Below are 26,641 nucleotides of genomic sequence, written 5' to 3'. Positions count from 1 at the left end.
GTGAATTTCAACCTCAGGTCTCCGTCACCTGATGCAATCTTCTAAATTTCTTCAGGAGCTTTCTTCACTCAGGAGTGATGGATCCAAGCTTTCTGTTCTTTGATCTTGACTGCTATGAAGGTGGTAAGGACTGGAATGGTCCTTCCTACTGTGGTTCTAAAGTTTTCTCTGCAAAAGACTTAACATATACTTAATCCCTAGGTTGTACATCATGTACCAGCCCGTTTAATTATTTGCTTTGGGCCCTAGTCACATATCTTCCAATTTCTTTAAGTTGTTTATTTAGGGCCACCATGTAAAATGTGGCCCTCTATCAGAAGATATAGTGACTGGGACTCCAAAGCATGGTATTATTTCTTGTAACAGTGCTTTGGTTGCTTTTTGTGTCTTAGCTATTCGGGTAGGGAAGGCTTCTGGCCATCTTGAAAAGGTATCTGTTAACACTAATAGGTAGCAATACCCCCCGCTTCCTGGGCAATTTTGTAAAATTAATTTGCCATTGCTGCTCCGGTCCACAACCTTTCCCAGTTTTTCCAACTTCAGGTTTTGTAAAGTTTTTAGGATTAGTTCGGAGGCAAAACCACACTGACGAGATACTTGCGCTACTGTGCTTTATAATTTTCTAGCCAAAAATTCTATCTTTCAAGTAATTGTATAGGGCATCTATTCCCCAATGTGTTTTCTCATGTGTTTTTTAGCACTAATGACCACAACAAGTAGAAAGGCACTACAATTTTTCCTTCTTTTGTTATAGCCCACCCCTCCTGGTTATAAGTTGCTTCCTCTTCTTTAATAAGCTTTTTATCCTTTTTGTTATATACTGGCTTACCTTCAATAGAGATCTTTCCATCTGGTATTAATGTACCTCACCTTTGGCTGCGTCTTTTGCCTCTGTGTTCGCCAGCATATTTCCTTGTTCTAATTCTGAGCTCACTTTTTCATGTCTTCCCTTGTGAGTTCAGCAGTCTTTTTTTTTTTTTCTTCAAAAAGTTTTGTACTTGTAGACCATTCTAAATGCATACCTTGAGTCTATATAAATGTTGATTTCTTTTCTTTTGCCAGCTCTAAGGCCTGGGTTAGGCAATTATTTCAACTTTTTGCGCAGAGGTGTTTGTTGGCAATGATCTGCACGTGGTGACCACATACCAGCATGTCCTTTTCTACTGATGATTGGTGAGCCAGGTCTCAGTGTCTTCAAGAGGGGTATTCTTCAGATCTGGGCAACTGGAGTAGGTGGCTTCAGTGGTCTCCAGGCAGTCGTGGATCACTGGTTCTCCTTCACTCCCGCTGAGGAAAGAAGCTGGGTTCACAATGTTAGTTACCACAGTTTCAATATCATTTTGTTCTACCAGTATGGCCTGGTACTTTAGAAATCTTTGTGGGGAAAGCCAATGTCCCCCTTTTGCTTCCAGGACTGCAGACATTGTGTGGGATACTAGCACGGTCATGTTCAGGCCTAGGGTGAACTTGCTTGCCTCTTGGATGTTCACTGCTACAACAGCTCTGAGGCACCCTGGCCACCCCTTGGCTGCCGTGTTTAGCTGTTTGGAGAGGTTGGCAACTGCCCTCTGTTACGGCCCCAGGTCTTGTGCTAGTACTCCCAGAGCAATCCCTTGTTTTTCCTGAGAAAACAGAAAAAATGGCTTACTCACATCTGGAAGTCCCAGGGCTGGAGCTGACATAAGAGCCTTCTTTAGCTGGTCAAAGGCTTGTGTTGCTTCTGTTGTCTACTGAAGATCCCTGCTCCCTTCCATGATTAAGGCACACAGGGTTTTAATGAACAATCCACAGTTGTAAATCCACAGTCCACACCACCCCATCATGCCTAGAAAGGTTCTCAAGTTCTCTTACTGTCTGGGGTTTGGGGGTTTGGCATATTGCTTCCTTGCAGGCTTGCCTCAAGGTCCTTTGTCCAGCACTCACTTCATAGCCCAGGTAAATAACTGTTTGTTTCACCATCTGGGCTTTCTTTTGGGATACCCGACACCCCTGCAGACCTAAGAAGTTTAGTAGGCTTACCGTCCAATCCACACATGCCTTCTGGGTCTGGATGGCTATTAAGAGGTTATCCACATACTGAAGCAGTTGTCCTTCTACTGGTGGAGGTTCACAAGACTTCAAATCCTTCGCCAGCTGTTCTCCAAATATGGTAGGGGAGTTCTTGAACTCCTGGGGTAGTACACACCATGTGAACTGAGTTTTACATCTAGTTTTGGGATTCTCCCATTCAAATGCAAAAAATTTTCTGGCTGGTTTCATGGAGAGGGAGGCAAAAGAAAGCATCCTTCAAATCTAAAACAGTAAACTAGGTTAATTAAGGTGTCAGATAAGTTAACAAAATGTCAATTATTTTATTAACATCTCTTAAATCTTGTACTAACCTGTTTGAATTTCATTTCTGTCTTCCCTTTTCAAGGGATATTGTTCAACCCTTACCTATTGTTTTCCTTCTTTAAGCCAGATTTGTGCTAGTAGAGCATTCTTTGCTCTCCCTGGTATATTAGAGGCTCACACTCTAAGGAACACCTGATTCATATTTTCTTAATAATTTTTCTTTATTTTCAGCTTCAGTTTCTTTGGTTATTAACCTTAGGCTTAACAATTTTACATATTGTTGATCTTTTACCTCCAAACTAATTTCTCCATCTTTAAATATTATTTTTGTTTCCAGCTGCTCAGGCAGATCCTTGCCCAAAAATGCAGCTGGAACTTTAGGCATATACAAAAATCGATGAATTCTCTACTGGTTCTCCAATTTATACTTTAGTGGTTTGTAAAAATATGCTTTTTCAAACTGGCCAGTAGCCCCCTTTATTATAGCATAACTATTTATTACAGGTATCTTTAATTTAACATCAAATATGTTGCTTTTGTGTTTACTATAAATTCCATTTTTAGGTATCCTTGACTTATATATTTATTAAATTTACAATTTTCAACAAACTGCACAACAAAACACAACTCATGGGTTAAAGTCACAGCTCTTTCTTGGACAGGGAGGTTCCTTTAGCTTGGGATCATTCTCTGAACTTTTTATTCTTTGACATATAATTATACCAGCAAAAAGAAAAGGAAAAAAATTAAAACAACCAACAAAAGAGGGGTTAATATGAAAAACCAGTGAACCAACTCACTTAAAATAACTCTTTTGAAGCTCAGGTCACCTACCAAGACAAATGGTTATTTTTTTCAACGCAAATTGGCAATCGCTTTTGTTTCAAAATGTTCACTACACACACTGCACAGCTAAAGAAAAACTCTTTTTATTCACCTCTAAGCAAACTCATATCACAATTGAACACTCTCAAACACTTTACTTACAAAACTTACATGAAATAACAAAGCAAAAATTTATTTTTTTCTTTCCTTTAAATTGCCCATTACAGATTGCTAGTAAACTAAACCTTTCTCATTATACCTTGGATTAAATATTCATAAAGCTATACCAAAAAGCTGTCAAATTTTGGCTAAGACACAGTTTCTCTGCAGTGGGGGGCGAGCAGCAGCTTTGGACTCATGTCGCTGCCTCACCCCTCTGCACTTAGAAACTAACCCTTTACACCAGCAATTTTAAAACTTCACAAATAACTAGCTATATTTTTCACATTTAAAACAAACAGCCAAAATTAAAACTTTTCAAGGTTGAGCAGAAACAAAGGCATTGTCTATGCAAAAACCTCGGATCACCCCACCAATGTCTGTTGCCGGGATTACACTGGACTATGTTGGGCATAATTTTTAGATCGTCTCACACTGCTCACTTCTTTTAAACACAAAACAAACAGCTCAATCACACACAAGTGCTGCTCTCACTCAGTAATACACTGTCCACAATTTTGCTGCTTACACACACACAATCAAATTACACACATTCTTAGCTCATGCAATTCACATAATGCAAGTGCTCCAAATTCCTCCACTTTTTTAGGTGTCTACTACTCAGGTGTAAATTTCAAAATTCTTTCACAACTTACACATACAAAACTTTTGCCAACACACTCTCAAAAACACACAGAATAAAACACATACAGTGCGCCACTAACTCACAGTTGAAGCACACAAAGCTCACAAAAACAAGTTGCACACACACATTCGGCACGCACAAACTGTGATCACTGCATACTGCAAACCAAAAATCAGTCATCATACCCCAATGCCTGCAGCCGGTGCTTCAAGCTGGAAATCACCACCATACTGCCTTTAAACCACAAACAAAACTTCAACCAACCCACTGCTGCACGAGCTCTACCTCTGACAACTGCCACTGGCCTGCCAATACACCCCCACTACGGGGTACAAGTTCCAGCATCACCTGGAACACAAGCCAGCTCAAGCTCCACGGAAACTTACAAACAAATCCACTTTAGGCCTTTCCACTGTGTGCATGATGTCTTGCAGTATCTTACGAATTTGGTTCTCTTAAAGGTACCTATCTTTAATTTTTTTAAACATACCTTTTTGTCCGTGTCTCCGGCAGTTCTAGTTCTGCTCCCCAGGGTGCTAGCAAGGAAAAGGAGCCCTCCTCCTAGGAAGATCCCAGGTGGGTGCCCTAAAGGGGTCCTGAACCCTGCTGACCCCTTGGCCAGAGAGAAGTGTTCCGGCGGAGTCGCCAAATGATTTACCAAAATATGAGTATTGGTCTAATACCGATACTCAACTGTGACGGACAAAAGACTCTCTAACAATTTAAAGTTAGAAAGGGTATGTTTATTCAGTGCTAGGCAGCAGTGTGGGGTAGCCCCCTAATACGCACAGTGAAATTACAGGTGGTCACAGAGTCTATTTATTGAAAAAAGGTTTAAATAAATACATATGCATAATACCAGCCCCTCCCATCTCCTGCTTCCTATGGTAATTAGCTTGAATGGCTATTAAGCATGCGTGGTTGGCTTCTTGAATTAAGTCTGGGGTCGTTTTTGTGGGGAGAGGTCTTAAAAGGAGGAAGTAAGGCAAGTCTTCCTCACCCTGACCTTTTTATTAATGACAATACAAATGGCTTTTGGGGCAACTCCAGTTTTGCAAAGAATGAGTTTCTGGTTGCAATTGTTTGTGTTCTTTGGACCTAACTACTAGTTTCCTCTTTTCCCATTGCAAGCACAGCTGAACAAACGTAAATTGACAGGCAATCAATTATTTAAGTTTCAGGTAACTATCTCAAGCCCAGTTTCTTCTAACTTTTAACTAAAATCTTAATTTCTTTAGGATTACTGTTTCACACCTATGTGTGCCTGGGCCTTTTTGTTGTTAAACTCCATCAGAAAATACATCAAAACATCAGAACCATATCTGCCAGTCCTTCTCTAAAGTCAGAGTGGTGCCTAAACTCACAAAAAAGCCTGTAGCTCAACAATATTTTTTTTTTAATTTTTTTTTTTTTCCCACGGCTTGTCTCTTTCCTGATCCCCTCAGCAGTGTGCATTTTGTGTGTGGCAGCTGCTTGTACTAACAAAACCAGCTTTAAAACTGGAGTCACCAAGCCCCACATTCTGAAGAGGCAGCAAGGGAAACAGGTAGAGGAAAGGTTTGGCTGCAGGTGCTCGCCTCTCCCAATTGCTGCCTTCCTCAAGCCTCTCCAGCAAAAATGTTTCTGGGAAAGCTTTACTCCATGAAGCCTCCTGGCAAAACCTGGATGATTTCTCACTCAGGCTGAAAGGTATGTGTTTATCATGAAGTAGCTCTGCGGTGGCTATTCCCTCACTGTTCAGACCAACCAAACCTCCAGTAGAGCTCTCTTCTTTGTAGAAAGGAGAGTGCCCTTTTTTGTTTTTTATAATTTTCTGTGTATAAAGTTTTAGTTTGAGCTGAGATGTCTGAAGAGCAAAGCTAGCAAGGAAAAATGCAGACCGTGTCTGAAATAGGGCAAGAACACTGCTATGAATATATAAGAGCTTTTAGTTGGTTAGATTTTTCCTGTTGCTGGTTGTGGGGGATTTTTTTAATTGTCAGACACATTAACGTTTTATATCTTTTATAAAAATGCATTACAATTAAAATTGCAATAGAAAGAAATACAAGTGTGCTACCTTCCTAATACTGGATTTATTCTGCAGCAACATACACACTTAGCAGCCCAAACACCCTTTTGCCTTTAAAGGTCATTTTGACTTTGAGACTTCAAAACAAAATTATAAAGGTAGGGTAAAGGTATTACTTACTAATACTTTGTATCTGTGTGTTATAAGCGCATGACATATTATTGGCTTTTCGCAACTATTGGGATAAATGCTATATGTATAATGGTAAAATAGCTTTTCTGGATGAATGTAGGTTTTTTCTTTTCTTCTAATATCAAAAGTTAGACAGAAATTTTTTAGAGACAGTATGCTGAAACTACCTGCTTAGTTGAGATAACAGCCCGTGAACGTGTGATGGGGGCCCTGCAGTTGACACGACAATTATCAACACTCACCGGCTGCGAAAGGCCGGGACCACCACCCAGATTAAAAGATGGTAAGAAGAGGATTAAAACCACAAGCCATGAAACACACATGCTCTAAAAAGGTGGACGCAAGGAGTGGTCATGCTAAACAGTTCCCAAAACTTTTTATTAAACGTGAGGGACTATGAACATGCAGCAAGTTAATGTGTTAAAGGGGCATTCCCGAAGCAACAGTGTGCTCTTGGTAGCTTGCCAAGCACCAGGCCGTTTTAACCCTTTGCTTTATGGGTGTCTCCTATTGTCTTTTTATTAAACCTTTTTAATTCTACCAGGACAGTGAAACGTGTTTTTCACATCTGTGATGTTAAATTTTAACCTTTTCTTGCTATGATCTATATATGGATGCAGGTTTCTATATAATGAGCTGGAATCTCAAAAGATTTAAAGTAGGTCCACCAAGTTGAACAGAGCTGTGCCAATTTATGCCTACATCACAATTAATAGCCCTTTCAGCAATTCCTAACTTGCCTGATACAGTCTTTCTTTGTTAATCCCTGTTTCTGTAATAAGCAGCATACTAGAAAGGGTTGACACTCCACTCAACTGTACCACATTGTTGGGGGTTGGGGGTTTGTTCCCCTGCTTTTTTTCTCGCTGTGGAATTTTCCCCATTATTATGCTAAGAAAGCTTGTCGGGCTGAACCCAGCTCGTGATCTCTAGGGACAAAGGGTTGGGCGGGGTGGGGCGCTCTCTCCCTCATCAGCGGTGTCAGAGGAAGACATCTGGGGAGCTGCTCGCGTCCCCCTCGCGCCATCTCAAATCTGGGAGCCAGGTTCACTACTGTGAGACACTCCACTGGCACATCTCCATTCCAGACTGCTACCTTCGGGCACGCAGCCAAGCGGGGCAAACTACAGTAATTTCACGAACACAAGCTGCACCATTTTGACTAATATTTTGCTCCCAAACCATAAATGCGGCTTATACTCAGGAGCGGTTAATATGTGAATAATTTTCTGACATTTACAACCTCAGAAGTGCCAGCCAGAGTGCCAAGCCGAGCAGCTGCCAGTAAAAGCCGGCATTTCGCGATTGTTACAAATTGTTACTCTGTTGCACTGCAGGTGGAGCCTGGCTCCCTGCAGGCCGCATGGGGGGCAGGGAGAGAGGAGGGAGAGCTCTCTCCTTCCCTCCTCTGCCGCAGCCCGGGGGAGAGACGGGGGGGCCCCGTGCCACCATTGCTGCGGTTTGGGGAGGAGGCGGGGACCCCATTCTGCCATAGCTGCGGCTCGGGGAGGTGGCGGGGGCCCCGTGCCACCATTGCCGCGGCTCGGGGAGGCGGCGGGGTGCTCCGTCCCCACCCGCCACTGCCACCGCGGGTGCCGGTGGGCTCCGTCCCTGCCTGCCACCACGAGGCTGCACCGGGCCGTGGTGACCGAGCCCAGTGGCAGCAGCGGCCGGCCCCAAGCAGCCCCGCCGAGTGACAGCGCCTAGCGGGCTGAGCCTGCACAGCCCAAGCCGAGCCAGTAAACCTCGCCATGCTGCGGTTCTGTTACTATTTGGCAACTTTGTTGCATGCGGGTCCTCGCTGCGAACAACAGAGCGGCTTATACTCGGGTGCGGCTTATTTATGGACAAAGAACAAAATATTTGCCAACACCCAGAGATGCGACTTATACTCAGTGCAGCTTGTATTTGTGAAATTCCTGTATATGGTGAGCAGGGAGACCCTTCTCCATCTCTTCTCCTACCTGGGATGCTGCTGACAGCATCTCAGCTCTCCGTAGCTTTGCGGGATTGGCCCTGCCCCCACCACCACTGGTACTGAGGGCAGGGAGGGACTGTCTGCAGCCAAAAGGGACTTGAACTGAGTTACAGTTCTGCTTGTTAATTTTCATAGCTGCTGATGTTTCTGTTTGTTTTGGTTAAATATATTAGTATAGAGCTGTTATTCCTTCCCCCCTTATCTCAGCCTGAGAGTCCCTGATTCCAAAATTATAATAATCAGTAGGGAGGCGGTTTACATTCTCCATTTCAGGAGGAGCTCCTGCCTTTTCCTGGCAGTATCTGTCCTACAAACCAGGACACACATATTCCCTAAAATTCTTAGCCACATAAAATAATAGCATGAACCCAGAACATCCTCACTCTGCCTTAAGATCTACTAGCTTGTGCTATGTGGTTACTTACAATGTGGAACTTATTGAAAGGCTACAGCCAACATTTGACATTATCTTTCACTTTTAGCCGGGTCATACTACGAGAATTTCCACTACTTAGTGGGATATGTCATATATAATTGGAAAGTTCATCCTTTTCACTAGGAGGGGTGAACTGGAGAATTGCTCCAGAGACTCTGCTCTAAAATACTACTTTTATTTTACTAAAACCTGATGTTTTGGTCTGCTTGTCTTCCTGAAACATTAGCTATTCTAGCCTTACCAGAAATGTATTTGAGCTTATACTTCATGCTATTGCTTGTTTATTTTTTGGCATGGACCAAACTGTAATATCCATCCATTCCAGCCTTGCCACATGGTGTCTTAAATACCATGCAAAACAGAACAAGTTATCTTAAAACTGGATATACTTGCCATAGCTGCTATATTTACCCATATTGTTTGGTCAACATTCATTATAACAATTATTATTCCATTTCATATCTGTTATTATAAGATTGTGATCTAGCAGCACCTGGAGGTCTCAGAAGTAGCTGGCTCATCATGCACATAGTTTTATACTCCTGGAGAAACTATCCAAAATGAACTCGGGTTATCTAAGTAGCTGCAGTGTACTTTCTAATTTCAGCCTCTGGACTGGCACCAAATGTCATTCAGAGACAGAGAGTGTGAAATGGCAGAAGATCATTATCCAACAGTGATATTAGCTTACGTTTCTAAAGCAATTCTTAGTGCCTCCCAGACTAAATGTCTTTAATAGCTGTTATAGGAAAATGAATGGACCATGAGCAGAAATAAGACAGTTTTCAAGTGAACAAGGAAATCATAAGTGAGTTTGAAGCAATTTGAGACCCAGATGGAACCGAGGGCTTAGGATAATGCCTCTGATCCATGTTTGTAGTTGCAAAATTGAAACTGTAATTCTGCTGGGTTTCAACACTCTGTTGTCATCCACATTTACAGTAATTTCACGACCATAAGGCGCACTGGACTATAAGGCATGGGGTTTTTTGCAGCAAGGCTCCGCCCCCAGCTCCCCCCGCACGGTTGCTGGCCAAGGCCCCGCCTCAACCCGGCAGCCATGGGCACTGGGCCTGCTTGTACCCGGCAGGAGGGGCGCCGTGGGCCCCCAGGCCCGCCTGTACCTAGCAGGGCTGGGGCATGCCCGCCGCCCCTCCGTGTCGCCTCTCTGGGGCCGGTCTGCGCCCGCCACCCCTCCGTGCCCCCTCCCCAGGGCCGGGCTATGCCTGCCACCCCTCCGTGTCCCCTCCACGGGGTCAGGATGAGCCTGCCGAGGCTCCTCTCCGCTTCCACGGGGCCGTGCTATGCCTGCTGGGGCTCCTCCCCACCTCCAGGGGGCCGGGGCAAGCCTGCCAGGGCTCCTCCTCGCCTGCACGGGGCCGGGCTCTGCCTGTCGTCCCTGTGTGCCCCCTCCCCAGGGCCAGGCTCTGCCTCCCACCCCTGCGTGCCCCTTCCCCGGGGCTGGGCTCTGCCACTCGCCCCTCCATGTCCCCTCCACAGGGCCGGGGCAAGTCTGCTGGGGCTCCTCCCTGCCTCCATGGGGCCGGGCTATGCCTGCTGGGGCTCCTCCCCACCTACACAGGGCCAAGCTATGCCTGCCGAGGTGCAGCCCCGCCTCCACCTGGCAGCCGTGGCTCTGCCGGCTCCCCACGCGGCTCGCAGCTCTCACTTCCGGGTTTGCCAATTTCTGAACTTTGTAGATCATATAAGGCGCACTGGACTATAAGGCACACTTCCGGGTTCGGGGGAAAATTTTAGTCAAAAGGGTGCGCCTTATAGTCGTGAGATTACTGTAATTTCACCCTCCAAGGTGTTCACAGTAGTTCTAAATACCCATCCTAATCAGGGACTTTACAGACAGTACACTATATTGTAGGGACCCCAGGTCTCTCAGTGAGAGATCCCAGAACTGAAACCACAGAGAACTTTTGGAGAAGGAAAGAGAGCAACAGAGAAGCTTGTCATGCAGCTAAAGCACTCACTGAATCCTGCAAAACATGTGGTCTGCATTACCTCTCTAGGTTTTTTATTCCAAACTGTATCGATGCTGCCTTGTTATTTGTATTTATTCCACTGATATTGTAAATACAAAATGTCAGAATCAGCCATGTAAATGTAAGAAAACAGTATTTTAATATATGTATTTAACACTACTAAATATATGCTACAGCTACAAAAATGTGAGACCCTTTTTCCTTTTGCCTCTGATGTTAGAGCATCAGCCTAATATTAGGTTGATATGGTGATTAGAATAATATTAAGATTATATATACATGTGATAGTTATATAAGAATAGGCTAATACTGGAGACTAATAATAGGTTAGCACATAATTCTGCATGGAAAATCTTCCAGATATATCAGGGACCTTTTTCATACTATATAACAGCTACTGCATATGTACAGTTTCCTACATATGTAGTACCCACCAGTGTAAATGGCTTCTTGCCCCATCCTGCCCACAAGAGTTCAGGGCCACAGACATGACTGAAAGTATGTCCTTCTTTCTCTGACATTTAGCTTTTTTTTTCTGCTCAGCCTTTGACCTCTGCTTATACCCTCCTGCCTCATTTATTGAGAACATCCACAACGTAAGTAGCACATTGGCAAAAACAATGCCCTGTGTATGCATTCCACACTTTATATGAAAATATTTTTCTGCTACTGAAAGAATAGGAAGACCAGCCTGCAGACAGCAACATGGGAGAAAGACAACCATCCAGTGAAAAAAGTCCTATGAGAGCTAAGGAACTTCCTCTATAATGTGGTTTCACTCAATAAGGATGTTAGCATGGTAAGTTTTGTGCTAGTGCAGAAGTGAATTTAAACAATTGATTTTTTTGTAAAAGGTTTTACGATTAGCAGTCTCTCAACAGAAATCCCCAGAAGTGTTAGGAATTTGTAACATAAACCTTTGCTTAAAATGAAAAATTTAATAATCTTGTATAAGGCTTTCCTTGATTTCAGCTGTGGTAGAGAATAACACAACCTTCCACAGCCACTGTTTCTCTCTACACTTTTAACAGGACCTCAGTCAAATCTGATATGTATGTCCCCTGCTCAAGGCACTTACAGACATTCTTAGGAGTGACAAAAAGCCTTGGTAATGATACTGCTTGAGTTGAAAGCAGATTGATCAGTTAGGTAAGTGCAAGAACTGTGTGTGTATGTCTAAAAGGTTTAAAAGAAAACTAATAGATGAAGACCTGTTCTTAAAATCTAAGTCTTTCTTTCAGGTAGAAAACCAATATAAGGCACAATTAGTAATTTGCCTTTACTAGATTTATATTTGCCTACCTACTACTTAGCCTTTCACGTGTTCAAGTGTGCACAGACATCTGAGGAGTCCTCAGTCTAAGTCTTAATTATATCTTATTTTGCATTTGAAAGCTTAGAAACAGTATTATGGGCTATTCTGAGGTTCCAGCAACTGTATACTGAAGGAGAAATTAGAGCCCTGATAATGCCAATGGAGTTTTTTGCCATGAATGCCTGTATCTCAGCCAGGGCACTCACTGTGGGCTAAACTGAGCCTGCAATACTGCTCTGGCAATCTGCAACTGCAGAAAAGATAGCTGGTAGCTAAAATGGAGTAGTAAGTTCCAAAACTCAAGTTGTTTCGCAGCTATGTCATGCCACTCAAAATACCTTTCTAAGAGACACTGCTTTACCAAAGTCATTAACAAGTCATTTTATTTCCATTATCTCCACATTTTCATCCAGAAACAGAGGAGAAAGTTAATCTCATAGTCTTGCTCACATATATTGTATGTTAATGGTTGCTTTCTTAATTCTAACAAAAGACTCAGTAACTTAAGAATAGCATACTAGACCCACATCAATTGTACATACACAGAAATACAAACCCAGCCTAAGCTTTCTCTGTTTTGACTTGAAGGAAATTAGAGTCAGAGTGCAGATCTTTGGGTTAAGTCCTCTGTTTTCCTGCTTACACTGTGTTAAGAAAACAGTCTTAGGATTTTGGAGCAATCTCCAACGCTAAACCTGCTGGTCAAACTTGCTTGAAGTAATGTGAAAAAAGGGCATTTACTCAAGACCAGGCTCCAAAAGGAGAAAGTGGGTAGGTTGAAAAAATTGCTATAAGAATTTACTGTCCTGAAGCTGATGCAGTCTGCTGTCAGCTTGTAGTTTGCAGTGTCTACTCAGCTGCAACTGAAACTTTAAATAGAGGCATTCATTTTTCTTGTACTGATAATTATAACTCTTTAAATAATGCTCTCATTTTTTTTTTGTTTTATTTATTTTTTTGGCATATGACTTAAGCCTCACTAACATCCTCTTGACTTTATCATACAACTGGCCCAGTTTAAACTTCCCATCCCTTGGGACAGAGGTATAAAGTCCCTGTAGCATGAATAATTCTCTGGAAATGCTGTGTCTGCTCAGTGCATTATGAACCAACAAGTTCAAAACTCAAACAAATCAGGGTGGAGCTATTCCAAGCACTAGTCACCTCAGATATATTTTTCTCCTTCTCTTGATCCTACAGATTCAGACAGTCGCAGCCCAAATACAGAGGTGGCATCATCAAAAACATTTCTGAGTATCACATGAATGACAAATAAAGCCCGATACACAACAACATAAAAGATATACAGTTAATTAACTTAATGCTTGATGCACTGGCCCTACCACACCAATACAGGGAATCAGCCATATGAACACAAAGGAAACATCGAGGTATGAGAGCACAAACATAATTTAAATGAACAGCTTCAGCTGATGACAGAAATTACATACTTGCTTTCCCTTTCTGTCTTTGCACATCCCTTAAGTACTTTTAAAGTAAATTCATATTGTCTGTGAGACATAGCCCCTTATCTGAGGCAAATTGCACTAGTAACTATGGAAAGCATCATTTATTGAACTTACAGCTGATCACACTTCAGAACTGCAGGTATTTTTCAATTAAAAGAGTTTGCTTTCTGTGAACTGCAACTGGAAACACAGCAGTTTATAAGAGAAACAAAGTTCTCATCCCCAGTTCCAGCTGGTTCCTGTGAAACACAGAGCTTTTGCACCTTATGCCCACATCCTCCTCTGTGTGGCACCATGGAAAAGCACCTTACTAATGAATCATATACCTCACATGCTCATACATCTCTTGTCTTCTCCACATATTTTATATAGCCTACACGTCCTTTTCCATAGATTTAAAATGCTGCCTGAAGAATCAAGCTGCACCTGAACTGTAGCCAAACAGAAGTTAGAGTCCTTTTTTTATTAGGAAGGAGTACTAATATAGAAGTATGAAACTGCTATCATCACAAGGAGGCAGATTTGAGTCTGACACTCTGCCAGGGCTCTCTTCCCAGTAGGAATTTGAATGAGGAATATGTAGTAAATAAAAAACTCACCTAGGAATTGAGCAGAGTGGCTGTGGCAGTCTAAGGAAAAAAGCTAGCCACTGTGGAGGAAGCCAAGTGATGTACATTTAGTATCAGCCACAATAATAACTGCACTATACGTGCACATTTACAACTGACATAATCAATTGCTACAACAAGTGATGTTATCTACACTGTGGAACAAATTTTCTATCCAGATGCCAGCTGATGTCTGCTAGGGTAATATCCAGACTCCAGTCCAAGATGACACCCAGTCCCTCTTTCACATCTAGTTGGAACCTGCGCATACAGGTTGGTGCAAATCCAGTGTGTGCCAGCCTGGCCCCTGAACTCCCTTGTTTCAGAAACCAGAAGGTCACTTTTTGATGAAGCCTGTAGAGCGAGAATCTGATACTCTTACTCTTTCCCTGCTTATTTGCAAGAGGTTCAGATTGTCCTCCCGTGTAAAAGTCTTTTACTTTGTATAGTAAAATCTGTCTCAAGAGATTGTTGTGGTATCCTGGGTCCTGAAACAGCTGCAGAGGAGCTGGTTTTGCATGGCATGATTTCATTAACATTCAGGATCACAACACTGGAAATAAAAATAGATGTAAATAGTCAAAGAAATTTATCTTTAGGTTTTTTACTGAAGTCTTTCATAGGAAGCTGGCTAAACAGTTTTTGCTTTACCAGATTTCCCAGTAGAAACCCATCAGGAGCCAGTAGTAAGCAAAGATGCTGTTCAGCTGATTTGTATTGTCTTATAATAGATAAGGCTGTGAATCCACAAATTCCTAAGAGTCACCAGATCTTGCCTCTCAAAAAAAAAAGCCAACCAATGCTGCCTTTCACAGATACCTGTCTACAGATTTTGTGGACGTAGTTGCCAATGCTACATTGATCATGCTGATTGCCATTAAAAATTTGATTGTTTTCTGCCATCTTTCATGGATTGCTGACCCTGCTCCACATACTTGTGGAGTGCTCTGGCTCACTGTATCAGTAAGCAGAAATATTCCAGATCCCATCAGAAGTTTTCTAGCCTTGCTGCCTTTCCAGCCTTGGGATACCACACGCATTTACCAGTGTAAACCATGATGCAACAGGAGGTTGTTTGGTAACACATTCCAAATGAGCCAGGAACCACAAAGATGAAAATCATTGCAAGCTCTGTCTGAACCACGTAGACACCCAGGATTTGAATCACAAGTCAAGTGAATACAAAACTTCTGGGATTGCTTTTGCTCTCAGTCTGTCAGTCTTTTAATTTTTTTATTTTTTTTAAACTGTTCAGGGAAAGCTGAATTCTAATTCATTACTGAGACATCTAGTATTCGACTGACAGTGATTTAGGCAGGCATGCCTAAATACTTAGAAGATACTCGGAAGACAAAACAGAGAAGACATTTTCCTAACTAATTTTTTTCACAATCCTATTATGCTCAGTTGAACAGATAAAACTATAACAGTCACTGGGGTTGGACTTGCTGCTGCAGAAAAATGCTGTAAGTCTTTTGGGGTAGCCAAACACTGGAGTGGCCATTTCTAAGTTGTTATTAGTGCTCACATCACTGATACAAAAACTGCTACAGGCCGTAAATTGAAAGACTCTTACTGACTAATAGGATTTGTAACAGTCCTGAATGTACTCATTGCCCACAAAGATTTCTATCGGGAAAGCAGGGTGGGTGTAAATGGGAGTCCACAGACAATTTAGAGCCACTGCGATGAGTGAAGTCCAGCAGCTAAGGAGTTATTTCCACTTTTATTGAAGGACAAATCTTGTGGTAAAGAAAAAATGCTAGGCTCTTTTCATTCATCTTCTGGATAGGGAATGTTTTAAATTATGTTTTTAGGACTTTCCCCCCATTGTTTTATTTCTGTCCCACGCAATCTGAGATTCTTCTATAATAGTACCAAGGATTAGTGGAAAATAGCCCATATCTTTAGACTTTCAGGAAAAAATAAGAGCTAACAAAAATGTAGTTATCACTGAGAAAGCATTAAGGATGGCCTTCACCTTCCCTATTTCCATGCTGCACTTACCAATGTCACAATATTCTTAGCATGTAAGTCTTTACTGCGTGTGGTTCCTCTTGAATAACTAACATTTGTATCTTTCAGGCAGCTGGTATAACATAAATCTATGGAGTTCAAGATATTGCTCATTTAGATTTCCTTATTTAGCAGCTGAGCCTCACGCCTCTGTCATTTCTCCTGGCACATCTTAAAGTGCTAATAAGTCTCAGTGGCTTAGTTTAACGCAAGGTCCTTACCTGACTAACTTCTATCCCCTATATCTGTAATTCCCTAGTCAAGATTCTAATCTGAATGATGAAGAAGCTTTCTAGACCCAAATTCTGCTGGGCTTTTTTGGCAGAACAAAGAAGTCATTAAACAAGTGAATATTATATTTCAGTATTATATTCAGTGAATGCTCACAGGTATAGCTAGTTCCTTCAAAAGTACTGGCAATTGCAAATCTTCTGTGACACTTCACAACATTTCTCCCCAAATTACTTTAATTCTGAGTTTACAGCTGCAGGCACAAAGATGAGAATGTTTTGTGATTATTTCTTCTTTCCTCAGTTAATTAACATGTGGAAAGACTGGCATCCCTGGAGCATGGATGGCTGGTGTCTGGAAGGCAATCAGATTTTCTAAACAAGTCCAGCTGCAGATGGGCCAGATTAATTTTTCTCTGAGTTCAAACAGTTAAAAAATACACGAGTCATGGAGTTGCTGTATTTACAGATGGTCTAAATTTGAAAATCCATAGTGCTTCCAATAGCATGGGTATAGAACATAAACTCATTCAGGGGTGACTGCATCTTAACAGCTTTGAAGTGCATTAATGTTTATGAGCAGTATCATCGACAGGCATTTAGCCATCAATTCTGTGAAATTATTGCCAGGCAAGAGCAGAGTGCAAATAGTACAGAAACTCTTTTCTAGACAAAGACAAGTAATAACAATAGTACACAAGGAAGGGGCCTAACACCACCCATGCCCCGATGTTAGAAATTCCTATTTCTAGGAAAAATATAAGAAAGATGTAATATGGCAAATCTTTCTCCCCATAAATATAAGTATCCAAAAAAAGAAAGAAAATATCCCTGGAGAACAGTTATCTGGTAAGGGACTTTTTGCTAGAAAACACGTCTGTAGAGCCAGGCTTTTGTAGGCCATGGAGATTGACTTCAACTTGTCTATGATCCACTTAAGGTTCCTGTAATGGCTGTTCATGTCCCTACTACTGCCATCCAATTACCTTAGCACTTGGAAGTCTACTCAGCTTACAGACGGGAGAATAATGCTGCTCAGAGAAACAATAACTTACTGTCTGCCTCATTGCCCTCAGAGGTGACTGCTTCCATTGCACAATTAACACCGAATTCCAGGGACAATCACACACTCCATGTTCCCCACACTAAAGGCAAGGAATGAGCCAAAATTAATATGTTTGAAACTATGTGCGTACAATTACATGTACAAACAGCAAGACAATCCTTGGAATTTGCAGATCCCCAACACAGCTGTTCTCAGGGACTCTCTTATTTATGCTGGAACGAGCTTTTCCAGGTGAGGGTGAAGCCATAGGACTCTGATGTTGATGGTGCCCTTGTCCAAGCCTGGGCTAGAATCTCAGCACACCACCAGGTCTGAGACCTGTTATGCCAGGGTTTGTCCCAAGCCAGCTCAACCTCCTGATGGTAGAGCTGTACCTAGAGAGAGCTTTAGATCCTGAACATTTCTCTCTCAGCTGCCTACTGAGTTTCCTTCCCAGGCATCCATTGGAAGTGGCTTGTTGCAGGAGGTAGGCAGAGACTTGTAGAGCTGCGGGGTGCCTGGATAAAGGGTCAAATGCACTGTTATAATAAATATGTATGTTTGGCATAAAAGAAGCTAAGTCTTATTTTCTTCCCCTCCCTTGGCTCTTCCTTCCCACAAACAGCACAGAGCCCAAGCCTGATTAATTCAACACAACACCAACAGAACACAGCTGAATGTCATAGTCATAGGCTGTTTATTAGGATGCCCAGTTGGATATTAGCCTACAAACAAGACTTGACAGATAAGCAAACTGACTAATGAATTTTTGTCTTCTTGTTACCTGCTGCACTGCTCTTACACTCACAGGCATTGTCTAGTAGCATGGCACCAAGAGAGACAGGACACCTGCTCCTACCCTGCCTTTGGTCTGTCTGTCACTCCAGGCAAATCACTTTGCTAAAATGAGTCTAGTTCCTCTAGTTTCTTCTCTTACCATTTTTTTTCCACATTCAAACGTAAATTTTATAGTGATGATACAACTGTACTGCGAATTAGAACAGTACCTAAATCCTACTCCAATGACGTTAGCAGCAATTAACAAAAATCCTAAAATAATGTAAAAGTCCACCCAGGATTTTGAACTTTTCCACAATAAATGTGTTTTGGATTATGTGCAAAATTCAATCACTTCTTCCATTTGTTTAAAAAACAACAAATCAAGAAAATAATCACTAACATTATTGCACTAACTTTCCTCTTGTTTACACTGGTTCTACAAATTCTTGAGTTCAGCAGAGTTGTGACTGATTTGCATAATTTAAGTGAAAAAGGATCAGACTGTGTCTCTAGATGCAGTCCAGCCATTGGGTAATTGCCTGAAATTTCTATGGCAACAAGGGAAAAAGTGTTCAGCCTACAGTCTGGGTATTTTCATTCTGCGTATATGAGGGAGTATTATGTCAGAGACAGGGAGAAACAGAATACAGTAAATTCACGAATACAAGCCGCACTGAGTATAAGCTGCATCTCTGGGTGTTGGCAAATATTTCGGTTTTTGTCCATAGATAAGCCGCACACGAATATAAGCCGCTCTGTCGTTCGCAGCGAGGACCCGCGTGCAATCAGTAACAGAACCGCGGGAGGGCGGGGTTTACTGGCTGAGCTAAGGCTGTGCAGGCTCGGCCCGCTAGGGGCCGCTGACGGGGCCAGGTGGCCCAGCCCGGTGCTGCCGCTCGGGGCCGGCCGCCGCTGCCCCTGGGCTCAGTCACCCCGGGTCGGCTCTGCCCCGCGGTGGCAGGCAGGGACGGAGCTTCCCCCGCTCCTACGGCAGCGGCGGCAGGCGGGGACGGAGCTTTCCCGCGCCCGTGGCGCCGGCGGCGGGCGCGGACAAAGCACCCCGCCTCCTCCCCGAGCCGCGGCAATGGCGGCGCGCACTTCCCGCCCCCCCCCGGGCCGCGGCAATGGCGGCGCGGGGCTCCCGCCGGCTCCCCGAGCCGTGGCAATGGCGGCGCGCACTTCCCCCCCCTCCCCGGGCCGCGGCAATGGCTGCGCAGGGCTCCCGTCGGCTCCCGGAGCCGCGGCAATGGCGGCGCCCCCCCCCGTCGGCTCCCCAGGCCGCGGCAATGGCGGCGTCCCCCCCCCGTCGGCTCCCGGGGCCGCGGCAATGGCGGCGCCCCCCCCCGCGTCCTCCCCGAGCCGCGGCAATGGCGGCGCCCCCCCCACGTCGGCTCCCGGTGCCACGGCAATGGCGGCGCCCCCCCCCCGCGTCCTCCCCGAGCCGCGGCAATGGCGGCGCCCCCCCCCGTCGGCTCCCCGGGCCGCGGCAATGGCGGCGCCCCCCCCCTTGTCAGCTCCCCGAGCCGCGGCAATGGCTGCGCGGCCCCCCCCGAGCCGCGGCAATGGCGGCGCGGCCCCCCCGCGTCCTCCCCGGGCCGCGGCAATGGCGGCGCCCCCCCCCCCCCCTCCTCCCCTGGGCTGCGGCAGAGGAGGGAAGAAGAGAGCTCTCCCGCCTCTCTCCCCGCCCCCCGTGCTGCCTGCAGGGAGCCAGGGCAACACGGTAACACTGTAACAATTGCGAAATGCCGGCTTTTACTGGCCGGTGCTTGGCTCGGCACTCTGGCTGGCACGTCTGGGGTTGTAAATGTCAGAAAATTATTAATATATTAGCCGCACCCGACTATTAGCCGCACTTCCGGGTTTCCACCAAAATTTTTGTCAAATTGCTGTGGCTTGTATTCGTGAAATTACTGTATTTAACACATAATCAATTAAATTTCACCTTTGATCCAGTCAGCTGTTTAGAAACATTATCTTGGCATTAGTGAATGATTTTTCTCATGGACTGACAAGGTGCCTGTTTATTTTCTGTAAGGAATGATTAAATTAGACATCCCTTTTCTTCCTATGAATGAATGATGAAAAATGGATTTGGTATTGATTGGCCCACTTAGTAATGCTTCTGGATCTCTGTGCCTTAGCTCTTTGTGAAACTGTAGCCCTGGAGAGCATCATCTCTATTCCTGAGCTAGCAACATTTTTTCTGTCAGGCACAACACCATGTTTTGCTTGGCCTGCATGTGACTACTTAAGGAAGAAGCAGGAGGAGGGGGCATAGAGGCTTTCACAACCTTTAACAGCTCTCATGTGAGGAGAAATGCTCTCCCTACTGCAGGGGTACCAGTGCTGTCTCATCTCCCCTTAGCGTATCAGTAGAGTTTAAGAAATTACTCCTCATGTGCAGCAGATAAACTATTAAACTAGCTGTCACTCCTTAGCATCCACTAAGGAAGCAGCAAACAAATTCCTCAAAGTGCAACCAGCTTCCCCTTCCAAGAAGACACAGGCCTGTAGCATGTCAGATCTATGCCTTAGTTGAAAAGCTCAGTTAGAAGCTGAGTAGATGCTTACCAAGACCACTGAATGGGTCAGACAGCTGCAATGAATTCTGTGAGGTTTGTAACAGGCTCATTGTATTGATTAGGGTTCTAACATAAAATGAATTTTTGAGCTTCTCTGTGCCTCAAGATCCAATCTAAACCTAAGCATATGCTGAATTTGTATACACCATACAGACCTGCATTTTCCTATTGAAAAAATAACAAGCTTCACAGTATAGGGAACTGAAATTAATTTTTTTTCTGTGTAGACAGATAATATCCAGATCTTTTCACAGTTCACCCACTGAAACAATTCCTTAAAATGTGGAAGACTGTCTTATGATAAGATGCAATTAATAAATACAGCTAAATTTGGCTGAATTTGACAATATTTTGTTTCAAAACTGCATACTGGTAAAAGCGAAGTGACTAGGTTACATATGGATGCTTATAAAACCATTTGTATGCACAAAGATAATAGTTTATGCATAACAAGATATTCCAAGTTTTGTGGCATTGTCACTTTCATGTTGTTTTGCTGGACAGTATCACCTAGACTATGCAGGATCAGGCTAATTTGGAGACACAATCTAGAACTCATAAAGTGTCAGACCTAAAAACGTGTGTAAAAACTCATAATTTTGTTGTCATGAAATCAGCAGTGATAGCAAATGCTCTAATCCCCCCAGAATAGTATTGCAATGTAATACAATCAAGTATTTAGCACTACTAGCATCTATCCTTCTGTATATGGTTTTAGGCATCCTAATTATGTAATGTACAGTAATTTCACAACTATAAGGCGCACCCTTTTGACTAAAATTTTGATCGAAACCCGGAAGTGCGCCTTATAATCCGGTGCGCCTTATATATGGACAAAGTTCGGGAATTTGCCAACCCGGAAGTGTGAGCCACAAGCCGAGCCATGAGAGCCGTGCCAGACGTGTGCCACAAGAGCTGCGAGAGCCACGCCAGCTGTGCCAGCTGTGAGAGTTGTGCCAGCCGGTGCTGGGCGTGGGCGGGAGTGCCAGGGCCCGTGGCACAGGGAGGGCGCCCAGGGCTGCATTTAAAGGCTACGTCGATCTGTGAAAAATGTTTACAAATTGAGCACCTGCCAGTAAACCCCATGATCATGCGATTCTGTTACTAACTCGTTACTTTGTTGTACGCAGATCCTCGCTGCAGAAAAAAAGTACGCCTTATAGTCCGGTGCGCCTTCTATGTGGACAAAGTTCGGGAATTTGCTGACACCCAGAAGTGCGCCTTATAATCTGGTGCACCTTATAGTCATGCAATTACTGTAAATTACCTCGGTGCAAACTTGCAGTGCTTTACTAAAGATTTTCAATAAATACTAATAATGCTGCTGAGAATATAGATAGCTTGCTATTGAGATAGAGCAAACATCTCCTAGTACTAGTTCTTATCCTAATGATGCAGCAACATCTGTTTTTCCAATCATATATTACTGCCTGATAAACAAGTTTTGTTTCTCTTAGCCTAGAATGTCCACTCTTCACCCATTTCTGGGATCAAGACTTCTCCAAATTCTAAATCAGCTGTGCACCAGCAATGCCTTGGAGTGGAGGGAACTGTGAGATGATTAAAGTGAATTAAATGAACAAGTCAACATATATTTCACTTTAAATCATAATCAGACAAGTCTGGCAAACTAAGCTGACTATATGCCTGGGAGTCAAGTAAAAAATTCCCATTGTTTAATTGCAGTCTTCTTGTACAATTTCCTTTACCTCTCTTGCCCTGCTTTTCAGTTTCTCTTTTTTTTGTAAATTATTTCAAATGGTGTAACAGCAATTTAACACAGGACCATTACTCTTCTGGAAATTGTGTAAAGTATTGCTGCATAGGCAGATTTTTAGTGCATTTTTGGTGCCGCTTCCTTCATTTGTATCTTTCCTCAATGTACCTCTACACAGTAGTAAAATCTGCTTTCACTGAGACAGTGCTCTGCCTCATGGTAGCATCTGGACTATGCTGGGACAACTGCTGTCAAATATCAGGTTGTCACCATGTGTGGCACTATGTAGCCCACTACTGAGGCCATTTGGTGAGGAGATAAATAAGCCATGGTACAGGAAGTACAGATACCAGGTTACAATCTTCTCAAGCCATCACCAGCTGTTGAAATTGGTAAGCACTGGGGGGAAAGCAATTGTTTTGGTGCTGGCTGGTGAGGAAGGAGGCAATTTGATGTTATTGTGATTTTTTCTGATTCACACAATCAAATAGAGAAAGCAGAGTTCTGCTCTAAAATTCACAAGTGCTCTTCCTGCAGAGTCTCTAAACAGTGCTGAGGGGAAGCAGGCTGCCTACTGAGTACTGCTCTTTTCCTTACGTGTAGTACAAAAAATATTAGATTTAAGTGGACTCAAATTGCAGGCTATAATTCAGACACTTGGTTGTCAGCCTTCACAAAAAGAATGCATTGAATGTAAAGCTATAACAAATGCAAACACTTGGACAAGTCATGGTTTGTTGCTGAATGTGTAGGGTACACGAAAGTGCTACACACTGGCACTATATTTTCTTGATTCATTACAGGACAAATATCAGGTGAAACTGAAACAGAGCTGCCTCGGTCTTACCTCAGTACCTATTTGAGCAATTTCATTTGCAAAATTGTCAAGTGTTCAGTACCCCTGACTGATTCCATTAAATAGGAGAGATAGATGCTCAGTTACTCTGAAAGAATCATAATATTTACAAGTGATTAGACAGAATGCGAGTTTATACAACCCATTTGCAAATATTAAACAATTTTGCAATGGCACAAAAGCAAACATTTTTAAGGCACCGTTTCAACTGGTTATTGTTACTCCACATGAAATCTAACAGTATGATCCTTAAATGCAAAGTGATATACGTTTCCTCATCCATAAGATGATTAGTACAGTTGGTGCTTATAGCATCAAGGCTGTGTGTCCAATCACTGTATGGGTCATTCATTTAAGATCTGGACTTGATGATCCTTGTGGGTTCCTTTCAACTCAGACAATTCTGTGATTCTGCAATGCAAAAAGGTCTTTGAAGAATATCATTACTGTGCTGCACCTTGGATGCCTTTCTGAGCACCTGAGCGTAACAGAAATCTGTGCTTAAGAGGTACTAATTTGCCAGGCTTTGACGAGCCTTCTCACTTTATTTAATTTACCACAATAAATGCACAGAATTATTAAAATAAATGGAAGTGTGATAGAGATGTCATCTCATCTCATCTCATCTCATCTCATCTCATCTCATCTCATCTCATCACATTCTTGTAGTTCAGCAGCTAAACAAATTCCATGCAAGTAAATTCAGCATAGTCCACATTGCTTGCACAAGTCTGTCTCTGCTGGCAATGTTCCAGCTGTTTCACTAATGCAGTTACTTGGAATTTACTTACGTTTCAGATTGCTTCTCACAAACAGCCCTAGACTAAAAAGTTCTTTGGCTCCTCTCTGACAGTTTGATACAACAAAAGACTGAGCATGCTGAGGTTGAGCCCTGCAAAGTGCTTGACATGAAGTATGTGTTTTATTTAGCATGTCAGAGGAACAAGCCCCCACTCACAGTCACCTTCTGTAGCAGTGATGAGTGCTAACTCTTACCTATTCTACAAGATAGCAGTTTTCACTAAAGCCAATGCTAGTTCCACCCCCTCCACAGCCACCAAACGTGGGAGGTCAAGATCTATGAGAAGCACAAATCGCGGCATCTCCCTAAGAACTGAGAATTTCAAATCAGTGGTAGCATTAATATATGTCTCTGAGTCTACAAGCAAATAACCTGAGCCCAGAAGCATAGTAACATAAGCAATCCTGTTCACTGTAAATTAACTTCTTCCTCATTCAGCATCACCCAGCCAGCCCTAAACTACCACCACAAGCACAAATGGGTCATATACATTTGCCTTCCTATTTGTGGGAAAGTTATTACAACACCTTGTATGCACTTACATGAAGGAAAGATTATTCTCTACAATCCAATTCAGATTTTACTAAGTTCCGTGACTGATTTTGCAATATTTGCTTTTTTAATATAGTCAGCATCTGACACCCCTTGGTGTCTTTTGCATTTGCATGTATTTTCCTTTGGTTGGTAGCATCCTGTGGCCCTTTCTAGAGGTCAGAACATGGACTAAGTCCTCCCAAGAAGAAAGGACCTCACAATCTGAATTTTTAACCACACCAATGAATTTATTTACTTTCTGCATGGTGTAATAGCTTTCTAGAGTAATTTCTTGATCCTGGTGTCATAGGAACACCTCCAAAATCTTTAATCCAGATGCCAGAAATTATACCCAAATTAATTTCAGTCCTGTTTTTTCATCTGTTTTAAGCAAGATTCTATCAGGTAATGCTACTATGCATTCATAAATTTGCATGGGTTAAAATTTCATCATCAGTGTTTGTATAATTCACATCACAAAAGATACTGACTGTCCAAATTCTGAAGCATTCATTTATGTCCCATCCTTAATTTGCCAATGTAACTGAGCAATGTAATTATTCAAGATCAAAAACTGTTTTGCTTTCTTTGAAAACTGAGCAGGGTGAGAAGTCATTCAAAATAATAATCAGTAATTTAAGGCACACAATACAGGCAAAACAAAATTGTCTACTTGCAGCATAAATAATTTTTTATAGCTTATTGTATACTTGGAAAGAATAAAATATCCCTGACCTGGCTTTTGCCTCTCCCTGGTACAACAGGTTATTGAAATGTTAGATGCCTTCACAGCTCCCTCTAAAATGAAGCCTTTAACCGTTGAAGTGTTCTTTCTTATGTCTTGACCTCATGCAGTAAACCAGAACTAAGTCAATCTCTATTCCTTCTAAAATATTTTAAAATAATTAAATGTATAGGTCTTTTATTACTCCTCCATTTCAAGAATCAATTAATGATTCCTCAGGAAGCTATTTGTTTGTAACTTTCATAATATTTAAATAGAGCCTGACTACAAAAGCCACAATGGGGAACAAACTTAACTGAGTAATAGATGAGATACAAGAAAATCAGTGAGGTTTCTCGGCCCATTGAAAACAAAAAATTCATGCGGAATTGAAAATGTAAATAACTTATCTGAGTGTCTTCAAAGTCTGCAAGTTCTTAATTTCTCCATGTTATTTTAAAACTAGCAGGTATAGAATGTTTGCTTCTGTCTGTATTCCTTATGTAAAACTACAGCAGTATAAAGTAATGTCATTAAAAGAAACAAAATTGGAAAAGGCCAAACACTATGAGAGCACAAAACAACAAACTTAGCTGAATTTCTCAAAATTCTGGCTTTCATTTGGGGGAAGACAAAATGTCTCAAAGTTCCTGATTTTTTTCCCGTTTTTTAAAATTTCAATTACTTGTTGACCCATAGTTTTCAGCTTCTGGGAGGTCATAAAAATCAACATTTATAAAGCAATACATTACTTTCCTTCTTGTACAAACTCCTATGCTTTGTATTATTGAACTATTTAGCTAAATTATCATGAGCTGCTGTTCAAGACACAGTGGAGAATGGTATCTTCCTAGTAAGCCAAACTGAAAGGCCACCAGAAGCCTAATTTCACAAGTCACAGATTTTGCTTCAGCTGCTACTAACCAATGCTCTGTCTCCTGGTACCGATGCCATAGTCATGAACGTGGGCACTGCTGTTGCTGAGGCACTGTTTTAAAATATGTCTTTCTGCAAGACTCACTTTGTAACTCATGCACTCTGCTTTGGCTGGTTCCTCACCCAGCCTCCTCTCAGGGGTTTAAAATCTAATGCAGTTGTCAACAGATAGCTCGCCTGCCTGAAGCAATCAGACAAAAATCAAGGTTAAAACAGAGTAAGGTGAACCAGACAGGGGCGTTTTGATGAGCAAAAGGGGCAGCCCCAGTGGACAGCTTTTTGTTTGTATTTCATTAATGATTCATTGGCTGACCGCATGTGCAGAGAAAAAAGCATTTAATTCACAATCACCAGGCTTGCCCTTTTGAGATGCACCCTTTGGCCCACTAAGAGAGACGCAGGAAGTTCAGGGAAAACTGTTGTGTCTTCTCGGGGCAGGGGAAGAGGGGTAC

General features: G+C 42.7%; 1 long non-coding RNA gene across 4 annotated transcripts in view; it reads left to right on the top strand.

Moving 5' to 3' along the window:
- Positions 1-4,373: 4,373 nt before the first annotated feature.
- Positions 4,374-26,641, top strand: part of LOC116998035 — a 37,630-nt gene continuing 15,362 nt past the window's right edge. The window contains exons 1-5 of one of the 4 annotated variants that reach the window (XR_004418288.1): positions 4,374-4,425; positions 5,410-5,653; positions 11,119-11,171; positions 11,257-11,374; positions 11,607-11,724. This is a non-coding gene — a long non-coding RNA (uncharacterized LOC116998035). Of the gene's footprint in view, positions 4,426-5,389; positions 5,654-11,118; positions 11,172-11,251; positions 11,375-11,606; positions 11,725-26,641 lie in introns of those variants that run through there. The other 3 variants (XR_004418285.1, XR_004418287.1, XR_004418286.1) reach the window with 3 other exon arrangements.

The sequence above is a fragment of the Catharus ustulatus genome, chromosome 1 (genome assembly GCF_009819885.2).
Source record: "Catharus ustulatus isolate bCatUst1 chromosome 1, bCatUst1.pri.v2, whole genome shotgun sequence".
In the NCBI taxonomy this organism is placed as follows: domain Eukaryota; kingdom Metazoa; phylum Chordata; class Aves; order Passeriformes; family Turdidae; genus Catharus; species Catharus ustulatus.
Note: the sequence above shows the minus strand (reverse complement) of the source record. Positions and strands in the feature narration are given on the sequence as shown.